Below are 14,393 nucleotides of genomic sequence, written 5' to 3' on the forward strand. Positions count from 1 at the left end.
CCACCAGGAAAGAGGCAGAGGGGCTGGGCCATGCTGGAGTCCTCTGGGAGGGAGCGACCTTGACCCTGGCTGTGCTGCAAGCTGATTCCAGCCCTGGTACTTGTGGGTCTCAGAGGTCCAGGACGAGGGGTTAGCTCTGGGCTGGTGGGGAGATCTCCTCTATGGTCGGGGAGTGAGGGAGTTGGGGGATTCAAGTGCATTGCTGGCCTTGGCCAAAGCTCTGAGCTCTTTGTGAAGCCACAGTACAGAGGGGGGAGCAGAGCAAAGAGGAGAGGCTGGGGTGGGGGTGGCAGTGGCGCTGGTCCCCAGAGGCAGTGAGGGACTGTAGATGGGTTGGGGGAAAGGTCCTCAGTACTGGGGGTCTGATGTGAGCAGAGGGGCACCCTGTGGCCTGGGTTTTTGTAGCCCTCCCTGGGCAACCATGAGAGAGCTGGGCTACCTTTTCAGGTGGTCCAGAAGGAAAAGGAAGGTGAGTGGATTGGCCTCCAGCCGGGACAAGGGCAGATTAAGCATGGAGTTCTCCTTTACAGTGGGGTCTGAAATTACTGCAGAAGGCAGTGGGTTACTTCTCATGGTCACAACAAGCTGGAGACCTCTCCCGAGTTGGTGACATGGAGCACTCAGGACACGTGTTCCTGAACAGCCCAGGCTCGTCATCATCCTCACTCCCACAGCACTGGGCCCCAATGAGGACCGTGTGAAGGGCTCCAGTGTGGGGTATGAGCCACCTGAATCCCTTTTCTCTGCCTCACAGAGGTCAGCAGCACCTGGAGAACAGCAGCAGGAGGTAGCATGAGAGCAGTGGCTCATGGGCAGAGCTGTCCATGGGAAACTGTGGCTGCCACCCAATCCCAAGGGCAGCCCAGAGTAGTAGAGGCTCAGCATAAAATGAAAAAGGGGAGTGAGGGACACAAGGAGGTAGGAGGTGGAAATAGGCATCGGTGCGGACGCGGTCTGTGATCATCTCCTGGTAGACCGAACGTCTGAGTAGCCCTCGTATTACAGCTGGTCCCACTCCCGCTTAGTCCTCTGGGGTCGCTCCAGGGCCGCCTCCCACTCCGTGCCAACTTCCTCTTCAGTTCCCTCCCCTCCTTCGCCGCCGCTCCCCGACTCAAGCTTTCTTTTCTTGGGCTGAGACATCTTGGCCGTAATTTTTTTTAATTGTATACATTAGAGCTCCCACTTTGTGATATACAGTTCTATGGATTTTAACAAATGCAGAGCCATTTATCCACAGCCCAGTATCATACAGAATTGTTCCTTACCCAACCCCCAACCCTGCCTTTTGGAGACAGGGTCTGTCTCTGCCACCCAGGTTGGAATGCAGTGGTGTGATCACAGCTCACTGCAGTCTCAAACAATCCTTTTACCTCAACCTCCTGAGTAACTGGGACTACAGGCATGTTCACAAATCCCCAGCTATTTTTTTTACTTTTTGTAAACATGGGATCTGTGTTTCCCAGGCTGGTCTTGAACTCCTGGCTCAAGCGATCCTCCCACCTCAGCCTCCCAAAGTGCTGGGATGATAGGGGGTGTGAGCCACCACACCCAGTCCAGAACGGTTCTGTTACCCTAAAAATTCCTTCCATGAATTCTCTCAGCAGTTAATGTACAGTTAATCTACCCTCTTCCCTACCACCAGCAACCCTGGCATCTGTTTTCCATCCCATAGTGTAGCTGCTTCTAAAATGCCATATGAATGAATTTATACAATGTGTGCACCCTTTGGAGTCTGGCTCCTTTCACTTAGCAAAATTCATTTAAAATTCGTCCATATCATTGTGTGAATCAATAGTTTACTATCTTTTTACAGCATAATAGTACTCCATTATATGAATGTAACATGGCCAGGAATTGTGGCTCATGCCTGTAATTCTAACTCTTTGGGAGGCCAAGGCGGGAAGAACGCTTAAGACTAGTCTGGACAACACAGGAGACCCCATCTCCATGAAAAAAACAAAAAAAAAATTTACCCAGGCATGGTGGTGCACACCTGTAATTCCAGTTACTCTAAAGGCTGAGATGGAAAGATCACTTGAACCCAGATGTTTGAGGCTGTAGTGAGCTATGATCATGCCATTACACTCCAGCCTGGGCAAGAAAATGAGACCCTGTCTCAAAACCAAAAAAAAAAAAAAATTACCACAATTTTTTTAATCCGTTCACCAGTGAAAGACATTTTGGTTGCTTCTAGGTATTGGAGATTAGGAATAAGGTTGCTGTAAACATTTGCATACAGGTTTGTGTGTGCATGTAAGCTTTCGGTTTACTTAGGTAAAGATCTAGGAATATGATTGCTAAGAAGTTGTTTTTGTCTTTCCTAAGGTGGCAGAAGTGACAGTCCACACGGGCAAGATTGATATCTAAATCACCACTCGGGCACAGCAGAGAGCAGGGCTGGCATGTTTGGAAAGCCTGGACCTCCACAAACTCCCTTAAACAGGAAGCAGTAATAAGCAACCCTCTTGTTTAAGAGTCACGAAGTGAATTTTCCAGGTGAGGGCCAGCTTGCTAAAGATAATCCATAAACAAAGTTACATGTCTTGAATCACAGTTACCACTCTGGAGAAAATACAGTAATAATTTAATGCAATGTTCCCTATTCCGCTTCCTTTTCTAGGCACCTACTGATTATTGGAGGTGGTGGAGCGGGAATCCGATTCACAGTTTAGTTTGCTCTAATAATTTAAATAATCTTTCAGAAATTTCCCAGTCATAATGTAGTTTTGGGAAAAGGGGTGAAAAGCCTCTGGTCTTATGATGGTCTTTGACCTATGCTGGTTGGTATCAGTTTATCCCTGGAGGGATGACTCTTGCTCACCGGGTCACTGGTCCCCTGTAGGGATCTGATGCTAGGATCTGTGGCTGGTGAACTTGTGATCTGTTCTTTTACAGATGAGGTCTAGAGAGTTTGAGTGACTTGCTTAACATTTCTCTAAGGAAGTTTCAAGTACTCAAGGTCTCTCCTAAAAAAAATAGTAGTGAGTATAAGAGAAGGTGGGAATAACATGTTTCCATCCAATAAGCAAGAAGAGCAAAAACGAGCTGGAGAAGACAGATAATTTATTGAATCCCATAGAAAGTCCTGAAAAGAATGGTAAATGTCAAGCAATTCAAATAGTTTTAACAGAATGAAGAAACAAGACCACAGAAGTTATGTGTCTTATCCAGGGTCACACAGATCATCATGTCAGAGAGAGGACTTAGACTCTTGGTTTCTCACTCATAGCACTTGACTTTTTTCATTTCTCACTGTAAAATCATCACAAATAGTCTGCCCTTTATTTAAAAAGAGATGAAGTGGGCATCTGTAGAATCCCAGAAGGTTTTAGAACATAAGGCAGAAGATCAATTTCCTCTCTGAAAATGATTCCCTGCAAAGAGTTGAGACTATTTTGGTTCAATTAAGTTACTATGCTCCTTTTATGAGAAATATAAGATAGGAGATAAATTGGTACCACATGACTAAAAAAAGTGGTGCTTTTCCTCCATCTGTTCATTCTTTTGGGGAAAGACACATGCAAACACCCTTTCTTCTATTGACTGATAATTGCGAAAAGTGCCAAATAGGAAGTATAAAAGGGATTGAGAATTTAAAAATATTTAGCAGCATTAGATCCTTGTTAAAGATCTATATTCTTGACTTTAAAAGAAATGTACTCCTGGGAAATGAAAATCAATGAAAAGTATTCTAATTAAAGATACATCTGTCTTACAGTAGATTTCAAAATAGCTTAATTATGACCAAATATATTTTTTCTTTCTTTATTTATTTTTTCTTTTTTTTGGAGATGGAGTCTTGCTCTGTCCCCAGGCTGGAGTGCAGTGGTGCAATCTCCGCTCACTGCCACCTCCAGCTCCTGGGTTCAAGTGATTCTCCTGAGTAGCTGGGACTACAGGGGTACACACCACCACACCCAGCTAATTTTTGTATCTTTAGTAGAGATGGGGTTTCACCACGTTGGCCAGGATTGTCTCAATCTCTTGACCTTATGATCTGCCATCCTTAGCCTCCCAAAGTGCTGGGAGTACAAGCATGAGCCACTGCACCTGGCTCCCAAATATGTTTTTTCTACCCATTAGTATTGATATTGTGGTTTTTATTTAATGCCTGTATGCAGCTTTTATATTGTATAGCCTATTTAGACCCTATAGATCTACCTCTATGGTTTTTGGTGCGGGGGTCCTGCGCTGTCACCCAAACTGGAGTGCAGTGGCTCAATAATTGCCCACTGTAACTCAAACTCCCAGCTCAAGTGATCCTCTCACCTTAGCCTCCTGAGTAGCTGTGACTACAGGTGTGCGCCACTACACCCAGCTGGGTTTGTAAATGTTTCATAGAAACAGAGTCTGGCTTTGTTGCCCAGCCTGGTCTCAAACTCCTGGCCTCAAGCAAGCCTACCATCTTGGCCTCCCAAAGTGCTGGGATTACAGGTGTGAGCCACATTGCCCAGCCTACCTCTGTGGTTTTCTTGAGGATAATTTTATCTTCCCATTGAAATCTTTCTTATGTCTTGCTTCACCTAATTTAGTGACTTTATGTAATAATTAAGTTCATCATCATCTCATCTAAGGTGAACAGCAAGCCCTGAAGAAGTTGAGAATGAAAGAATGTGTTCTCAGCATTTAAAAATCCAACACATTTAATGTATCCATTAAACTGTGTGGTGGTGCATTCTCTCAGACAACCAATATTCATTGAGAAAATATTAAGGACTAAATTTTATGTTAGATACTGAAACTATCATAATAATAGAGCTTAAAAATCTCCTAAGAAAGACTTACCAAGAAACCAAAATAAGAGACTGATGTGTAATATAAGAAATACGGGCCTGGCACAGTGGCTCACGCCTGTAATCTTTGGGAGGCAGAGGCGGGTAGATTGCCAAAGGTCAGGAGTTCGAGACTAGCCTGAACAACATGGTGAAACCCCGTTTCTACTAAAAATACAAAAATTAGCTGAGTGTGGTGGCACGTGCTTCTAATCCCATCTACTCAGGAGGCTGAGGCAGGAGAATTGCTTGAACCCAGGAGGCAGAGGTTGCAGTGAGCCAAGATTACACCACTGCACTCCAGCGTGGAAGACTGAGCGAGAATCCATCTCAAAAAAAACAAAAAATGAATATGATCAAGGAATATAAAACTTGGTTGGGGTCAAGCAATCCTTCTTAAAAAAAGGGAGAAAAGCCTTCAATTTTTAGTTATGTTCTTCATCTTCAATGTGACTTCCAAGATTCAATGGTTTGTTTTCACTAAGAAAATAGTCACTTAGTAACTATAAACAGTATTTGGGCCATTAAGAAAGGAAACACCAGATTACATGTTTTGGTTTTGGATGATGAAGCATGTCTCAGAATGTAAACCTATTTTCTTCACTTTTCATTGTTCTAAGGGATGACAAACTTTAACGAACAGATGAGACTCATTGAAAACTAGCTATCGTCTGTAGCCGTACCACCATGAATATGCTGGATCTTGTTTGAATACTAATAATTAATGAGTATATACGCAAGGGTGCTGTTAAAGTGTTCAAAAAATCCTTAAGAGCTCTCACGTAAATCAAGCATGTCCCTAGTCATTTTGTTTATGCTATAAATTCACCTGGCAGATTGTTTCAAATGTAATTCAGAGGTAAGTTTCAGATCATCTTATGTAGAAACAATTTCAAATGAATGGAACTGAATTTCTAAGGTTTTATTTATTTTTCTTACTGTTTATTGAATTTTGAGGTGGAGTGTTGCTCTGCTGCCCAGGCTGGAGTGCAGCGGCACAATCTCGGCTCACTGCAACCTCTGCCTCCCAGGTTCAAGCAATTCTCCTGCCTCAGCCTCCTGAGAGGCTGAGACTGTAGGCATGTGCCACCATGCCCAGCTAATTATTTTGTATTTTTAGTAGAGACAGGGTTTCACATGTTATCCAGGATGGTCTTGATCTCCTGACCTTGTGATCTGCCCACCCCGGCCTCCCAAAGTGCTGGGATTACAGCCATGAGCCACCACGCCTGGTCTTTATTTTTTTTTTTTTAACAGACTCTGGCTCTGTCACCCAGGCTGGAGTGCAGTGGCATGATCTCGACTCACTGCAACCTCTGCCTCCTGGATTCAAGCAATTCTCCTGCCTCAACATCTCAAGTAGCTGGAATTATGGGTGCATGCCACCACACTCACTAATTTTTGTGATTTTAATAGAGACAGAGTTTCACTATGTTGGGCAGGCTAGTCTAACTCCTGACCTCAAGTGATCTGCCCGCTTCCGCCTCCCAAAGTGCTGGGATTACAGGCATGAGCCGTCATGCCCGGCCTGAAATTTTATTTTAAATAGAAATATATTAATGGTATTTGGTATCCCATCTTTGTTTATATTTGGTCTTGAATGCTATACATCAACCAAAATGTGTTGTGTAATTAGTTCATTTTTATTTCTAGTTATATATAGTCTCTCTAACTTTTGATGATAAAAATAACAAGGGTTTTTCTTCTTCAAATTAGGGAGAAAAAGGAAAAAATTATCACAGATAAAAGGGCCCCAGGAAAACACCAGAGTATTAATAAAGGTTACCTTTGAATTGTAAGACTGTAGGCAATTTTATTGTTTTGTATATTTCTTATATTTCCCAAGTGCTATATCCTTAGCACACCTTGCTTCTTTAAGAAAAATTGAAATAAAATTATAAAATACTTTAATGCATCATTCTAATAGATTTAGACTAAAATATTAATTTCAAGAGCAGAATTCTTAAGAAGTAGGGAGGACATGTGGCTCATGCCTGTAATCCCAGCCAGCACTTTGAGAGGCTGAGGTGGAAGGATCGCTTGAGGCCATGAGTTTAAGACCAGCCTGGGCAACATAGCAAGACCCCGTCTTTGCAAAATTTTACAGAATTAGCCAGGCATGGTTTTGTACACCTGTACTCCCAACTACTTGGGAGACTGAGGCAAGAGAATAGCTGGAACCCAGGAGTGTAAGCCTGCAATTAGCTATGATCATGCCACTGAACTCCTGTCTGGGAGACAGAATGAGACCCTATATCAAAAAAAAAAAAAAACTTAAGGAATAAACACTTTTGTGAGCAGTTCAATGTGGTCCACACTTAATTTCAATCTCAGTGTAATGTTGGCTTCCCAAAGCCCCTGAATCAGAGTGCCTGGAGATCAGAGACATATCAGCAGGCTAACAGTGAGAGTGAGCTGAGACCAATGTTATAGGGAATTAGTAATTGGTCTAGCAACTCTGAGCTAAAACTTCATGGAAAGAAAAGTGGAAGTGGAGGAAACAGAAGCAAAGAGAGGCTGAGTCATAATGACAGAGCACTGTGTCGAGAGGCACAGATGTCCACTCTTAAAGAACAAGATAATGGACTGATAGAGCTGCTTCTTATCAGAATAGCTGTGCTCTGGGAGGCCTGTGTGTCCCGTTCCTCAGCTTGTGGCTGATGACGTTATTTTATTCTGTTTCTGCTTTCATATGTTCTTACAGTAAAAATCATAAACTGAGGCAACCTCAAGATGTATCTGTTTCTTGCAATCTAAAAGAATCTGCCAGGTATAAAGAAATATCTAGGTTATATAATAAAATTAAAACAAACAACAACGAAACACTGTGATAAATAGTCTAGAAGGTACATTTTCGTCTGTGTTTTAAATTATTTTGTAATTCTTAGAAATGGACAGACCAAAGAGGTAAGAACTTTTTTAATCCTGCCAAACAGTTTTTCACAAATTGCTCTGATTACTATTTGGTGGTTTGTTATTTGGGTATGATTTTTTATGTTTTTATTTCTTACTTTGTGAATTCTCTATGTTGGTTCTGTGTCTATGTAGCAGACACTGTACTTTGGCCAAACCAATCTCCATTTGCAACATGTTTCTCCCTTATTTGACTCCTCTATATAGAGAGAGTAAAATCTAAATTGTGATGTTCTACTCCCACCACCTGCCCCGCCGCACTTATTGATATGAGAAATAAGTCTTTTGGTGCATTCTTCTCCAATTGCCATCTTCTTTCCACTTGAGCTGCCAGGAGATGCAACAGTCATTTTGAAACCAAAAAGATAAAATCTACAGACTAAGAATGCATGAACCTAAAGGTTTACAGAGCCTGGGACACTGGTGATATTTGGAGTCAATGTATCAACCTTGGACTGATCCCCATGGGACTTCTTGTTACCCAAGTGAAACAGTCCTTCCTTTCATCTGTTAAGATACTATGGTATGTTTTGCTGGTTCTCCTAGCTAAACACAGTTTTGACTGCTATACCCATGTTTTGTTATGGACGTTCATGACTTCTTTTATATTGTGGATTGTATTGTGAATATATATCATGTTGTTGCAAATATTTTCTCAGTCTGTCTTTTAATTTGTTTAAGATTATTCAATGTTCATAAGGTTTTTATGTTCATCTATTATAAATATCCATTTTTTCCGATTTATTCAATTGACAAATTGAGAAATGTGGTTGATAATTTTGAACATTATTGAAGAAGACATCAATAAAACAAAACATAGACTAGCAATTACAAAACAGAAAAGCAGCAATGAAGTTTTGTTTGTTTTTGTTTGTTTGTTTTGTTTCTTGAGACAGGGTTTTGCTCTGTCACCCCAGGCTGGAGAGCAGCAGCATGAACACAGCTCACTGCAACCTTGACCTCCTGGGCTGGGACTATAGGCGTGAGCCACCACACCTGGCTAATTTTTTAACTTTTTGTAGAATGGGGATCTCATGTTGCCAAAGCTGAACTTGAATTCCTGGGCTTAAGTAATCGTCTTGCCACCTCAGCATCCAAAGTGCTAGGGCTATAGGCATGAGCCACCATACCCAGACACAATGAAATATAAAAACATATATATTACATGTAACATGCTATAGTAAAATATATAAAATAATGAAAATGGATTGAACTTCTTAAACTTCCCTATTAAAAGACAGTGGCTCTCAAGCTAGTTAAAGAACACCTATGCACTCACAACCATATACACACACAGCCTATGCAGGTTATAAAACCAAAATAAGCAAAAACAATGAAAGCAAAAATATAAGGAAAGAGACACCAAGAAATTAAAATAAAAAGAAAGCAGGGATTAATAACTGACAAGGTATAATTTAAAGTAGGAAACAAAAAGTAGTGCGAAAATCTCCACTTCATTGATAAAGCTGCACTATAGTATGAATTGTATAATTTTATTCATAAACATTAGATAAACATATATAGACCAAAACATAACAGAACAGCAAGAAGAAAATTGCAGAAACCATTGTAGTGGGGAGTTATAACACATTTTCCTCTTTGTTGGGGAAAATAAGTAATATTTGAATGTAGAGACAGCTGAGTAATACAATTTGGGGGTTCCCAATCCCCACGCCACAGACCAGTACCTGACCATGGCTTCTTCGGGACTGGGCCACACAGCAGGAGGTGGCAAGTGGGGATGGGTGGGGGGTGAGTATTACTGCCTGAGCTCCACCTCCTGTCCGTTCAGCAGCAGCATTAGATTTTCATAGGAGCAAACTCTACGTGAACTGTGCATGCAAGGGGTCTAGGTCGTGAGCTCCTTAAGAGAATCTAATGCCTGATGATCTGAGGTGGAACAGTTTCATCCTGAAACCATCCTCCCAACCCCCATCCACAGAAAAATTGTCTTTTACAAAATCTGTCCCTGGGGCAATTGATATGATTAACATCTCTTATGTAATAAATACTTATAAAATTATGTATGCTTCAAAATCACATGCTATCTTTTTTAATGTGCCTGAAATATTTATTAGAATTTAATAGCTTGTCAAAAAAATAAGTTTAAGAAATCATAAATTCAACAGGCCTTATCAGTCTCTTAGCATAAAGCAAACAAAATTAATTTAAAAATTTAAGTTTAATAATCTCCTAAAATATCTTTCGAGTGAAAGGGGAAATCCACTGTATGTGTATACCACATTGTGTTTATTCATTCACTAGTGTATGGGAATTTAGGTTATGTCCACTTTTTGACTATTATGAATAATATACTGCTATGAACATTTGTGTACAAATTTTTATGTGAACACATATGTCCAATTCTCTTGGATATATATCCAATATTGAAATTGCTAGGTCATATGTAACTCTATTTGTAAGGTAGTGAGAAATAGTTTTCCAAAGTGGCTGCATTTTCCATTTCAAACAGCAATGTATAAGGGTTCGACTTTCTCTGCATTCTCCCCCACAGCTGTTATTGGCCATCTTTTTAATTATACAGCCATCATAGGGGTGTGAAACTGCATCACTTGTTTTGTATTTTTTGTTTTCATTTCCTTAGTGACTAATGATGCTGAGCCTTTTTATGTACTTCTTGATTATTTATATATCTTCTTGGAAGAAATGTCTATTCAAATGTTTTGCCCATTTTTACTTGTGTTGTCTTATATTGTTCAGTTTTGAGGTTTCTTACATATTCTGGATACAAGTCCCTTATTGGTTATACAATATGCAAACACTTTCATCCTGTGGGTTGTCTTTTCACTTTCTTGATACTGTCTTCTGAAACAGAAAAAGTTTTCTTTTTGAGGAAGTCTAATTTATTATTATTACTTTTTTGGGCCACTTTTTCTTTGGTGTCATATCTTAGAAGGCTTTGCCTAACCCCACAAATATTTACCACAACATTTTCTCCTAAGAGTTTTATAGTTTTGATTTTTATATTTATGTTGAGTTGACTTTTAAAATCTAAACCTAGTGGGTACAAGTGCAGTTGTGTTATATGGATATACTGCATGGTGGTGGAGTCTGGGCTTTTACTGTAACCATGGCCAAAATGGTGGACATTATATCCATTAAGTAATTTCTCATCTCTTAATCTCCCTTCCCCCTCATCCTTCTGAGTCTTCAGTGTCTATTATTCCACTCTCTATGTCCATAGGTACACATTTTTTAGCTCCCACTTATAAGTGAGAACATGCAGTATTTGACTTTCGGTTTCTGAGGTACTTCACCTGGAATAGGCCTCTAGTTCCATCCATGTTGCTGCAAAAGACAAGTGTTTATTCTTTTTTAAGGCTGAGTAGTATTCCACTATTTAGTATACCATTGAATAGTATACCACATTCAGTATGCCACTGAATAGTATACCACATTTAGTATGCCACTGAATGGTATACCACATTTAGTATACCACTGAATAGTATACCACATTTAGTATGCTACTAAATGTGGTAACATTTTCTTCATTCAGTCATCCAATTGTGGACACTTAGGTATATTCTGTGTCTTTGCTGTTGTGAATGGTGCTGTGCTAAACATGTAAGTGAAAGGTGTCTTTTTGATTAAATGATTTCTTTTCCTTTGGGTAGATACCCAGTAGTGTGATTGCTGGATCAAATGGTAGTTCTAATTTTAGTTTTTTGAGAAATATCCATACAATTTTCCATAGAGGTTGAACGAATTTATATTACCACCAACAGTGCATAAGGGTTTCCTTTACTCTTCATTCTTGCAAACATCAGTGATTTTTTTAACTTTTTAATCATAGCTGTTCTGACTGATGTAAGATATCTCATTGTGGTTTCAGTTTGCAGTTCTCTAATGATTAGTGATGTTGGGGCATTTTTTTTTTTCATGTGCTTATTGGCTATTTGTATGTCTTCTTTTGAAAAACGTCTGTTCATGCCCTTTGCCCACTTTATTTAAAATTTCACATTCTATTTTCATGACATTAGGTTTGGAGAGGGAAAGGAATCATGAGTATATGCAACTGTGCTCTTTCCAATATCACAGCTGGATACAAATCCAAGTACAAATTGTCTTTTAAATTCAGGACCTGGTTCCGAGTCAGCAGAGGTGGAGCACTGCTGCTGGGAAGTGGGATCTGAGAAGACATGTTCTTCCCAGTGCTGGTCCAGTGTCTGATGCAGGGCCTTGCCCTAAGGACAGGGATAGGGTTTGCTCTTGGGCCTCTGAGTGGCCTGGAACTGTTCTGTTAAGTCCTATAAGCTCAGCAGCATCTGGAGACACTGTTGCCAACTCTCCTTCTTGTAATTGTGATATTATATCGCAATCAGATCCTGGATTTGTGACTTGTTGTGCTTGATATTTGATATTTCACATACCAGCAAGGGGCCTGGAGCATCTCACAACCAGCTCAGGGTTGCCATGGTTATGCTTGCCCCTTTGGACCACTTTGTAATGAGGTTATTTGTGAGAGGTTTTTGGTTGTTGTTATTGAGTTGTTTCAGTTCCTAGTAAATTCTGGATATTAGTCCTTTGTCAGATGTGTGGTTTGCAAATATTTATTCACATTCACATTCTGCAGATTATCTGTTCATTCTGTAGGTTTTGTTTTTTTTTTTTTGAGACAGAGGCTCTCTGTCATCTAGGCTGGAGTGCAGTGGCATGATCTTGGCTCACTACAACCTTCACTTCCCAGGTTCAAGTGATTTTTGTGCCTCAGCCTCCCAAGTAGCTAAAATTACAGGCTCCTTCCACCACACCCAGCTAATTTTTGCATTTTTAGTAGAGACAGGGTTCTGCCATGTTGTTCAGGCTGGTCTTGAACTCCTGACCTCAAGTGATTCACCCACCTTAGCCTCCCAAAGTACTGGACCACCATGCCTGGCCAATTATTTATTTTGCTGTGCAGAAGCTTTTTAGTTCAATTAAGTCCCATTTGTCTATTTTGATGTCCTACTGCTTTTGATGTCCTGGTCATGAATTCTTTGCATAAGCCAATTTTTTTTAGTTAATTTTTGTATATGTTGGGAAGAGTCCAACTTCACACATCTGCAGGTGAATATCCAGTTGTCCCAGCACCATTTATTGAAAATGTTATTCTTTCCCTATTGAATTATTTGGACACTCTTGTCAATTGATCAAATATGTTAGAGTCTATTTCTTGATTCTTGCTTCTGGTATATACGTCTATCCTTATACTAGTAACATACTATCTTGATTACTGTTGCCTGTAGTAGGTTTTGAAATTGGTGTGCATAAGTCCTCCAAATGTATTCCCCCTCTTCAAGATTGTTTTAGCTATTCTGGGTCTCTTGAAATTTCCATACGAATTTTAAGATCAGCTTGCCAATTTCTGCAAAAAAGGCTGCTGGAATTTTTATAGAGACCATTTTGAAACTGTATTATCTGTGGAATGTTGCCATCTTAACAATATTAAGTCTTCCAATCCATGAGCACAAGATGTCTTTTCATTTATTTAGATATTTAATTTCTTTCAATGATGTTTTGTAGTTTTTCAATGTATAAAATTTATACTACCTTTGTTAAATTTCTTCCTAAATAGGTGTTCTACTTGGTGTCATTATAAATGAAGTTATTTGGGTGAGCGCACGGCTGCTGGATGGAGAAATTAGCGGAGTACGGAAAGACATGTACAATGACACATTAAATGTCAGTACAGAGAAAAGGAGTGCAGAATTGCCTGATGCTGTGGGACCTATTGTTCAGTTACAAGAGAAATCTTATGTGCCTGTAAAAGAATACCCAGATTTTAATTTTGTTGGGCGAACTCTTGGACCTAGAGGACTTACAGCCAAACAACTTGAAGCAGAGACGGGATGTAAAATAATGGTCCAAGGCAAAGGCTAAATGAGGGATTTAAAAAAGGAGGAGCAAAATAGAGGCAAGCCCAACTGGGAGCATCTACATGAAGATTTACATGTACTAATCACTGTGGAAGATGCTAAGAACAGAGCAGAAATCAAACTGAAGAGAGCAGTTGAAGAAGTAAAGAAATTATTGGTACCTGCAGCAGAAGGAGAAGACAGCCTGAAGATGCAGCTGATGCAACTCTGGGGCTGAGAGGCAGGGAAATGGGAGGAGACACCCCCACCTCTGGCTTCTTGAGAATGGACAGTCCCTGGTGCAAGTGGACTGGGCTCACAGTTTCTTGAATGCCCATACTTAAAAGAAAAACACACCATACCGCATGGATAGGACTAAATCTATTATGCATAAACTTCTCCATTATCGTATATGAATCCAAGAGCCATCGTGAAATGAAATTTACATCTGTATTATTAATTACCAGTTTCTTTGTCCTGTAAAGGTGTTCTACTACGTCCATCAACTCAGAGGCTATCATTTCTGTATTGATCATTTAAAATGCACCAAAATCAGAAAGTAATAAGATTTCAAATTCAGGATGATTTCTCTTTTCCCACAAGAGCGAATTCTACCCGTGATGATATCATATTCTTGCTTCTGAAAGGAATAAACCTTTGAAAATAAATGCGTGGTTGTTCCAGTTACAGAAACGGATTTTTTAAAGCCTGAGGCATGTGATCATTACCATATGTGGATAGAAACATGGCAGAGGGTTTTTCAGTAAAAGTTATACCCCAAACAAATAACCTTGTTGCAAAAGAAACTTCATGCTTCTGCTCAGAGACAGGTGTCTCGCTAAAATTATTTCTC

At 40.1% G+C, this 14,393-nt stretch overlaps 1 long non-coding RNA gene across 1 annotated transcript; it reads left to right on the forward strand.

Annotated features, from left to right (window-relative positions):
• The first annotated feature begins 307 nt into the window (after positions 1-307).
• LOC100894883 (uncharacterized) lies at positions 308-14,289 on the forward strand. Its single transcript, XR_013526376.1, has 3 exons — positions 308-717; positions 2,326-2,496; positions 13,261-14,289. It is a non-coding gene; the product is annotated as an uncharacterized LOC100894883 (long non-coding RNA).
• The last annotated feature ends 104 nt before the right edge of the window (positions 14,290-14,393 follow it).

This window comes from Callithrix jacchus, chromosome 14 (assembly GCF_049354715.1).
Source record: "Callithrix jacchus isolate 240 chromosome 14, calJac240_pri, whole genome shotgun sequence".
In the NCBI taxonomy this organism is placed as follows: domain Eukaryota; kingdom Metazoa; phylum Chordata; class Mammalia; order Primates; family Cebidae; genus Callithrix; species Callithrix jacchus.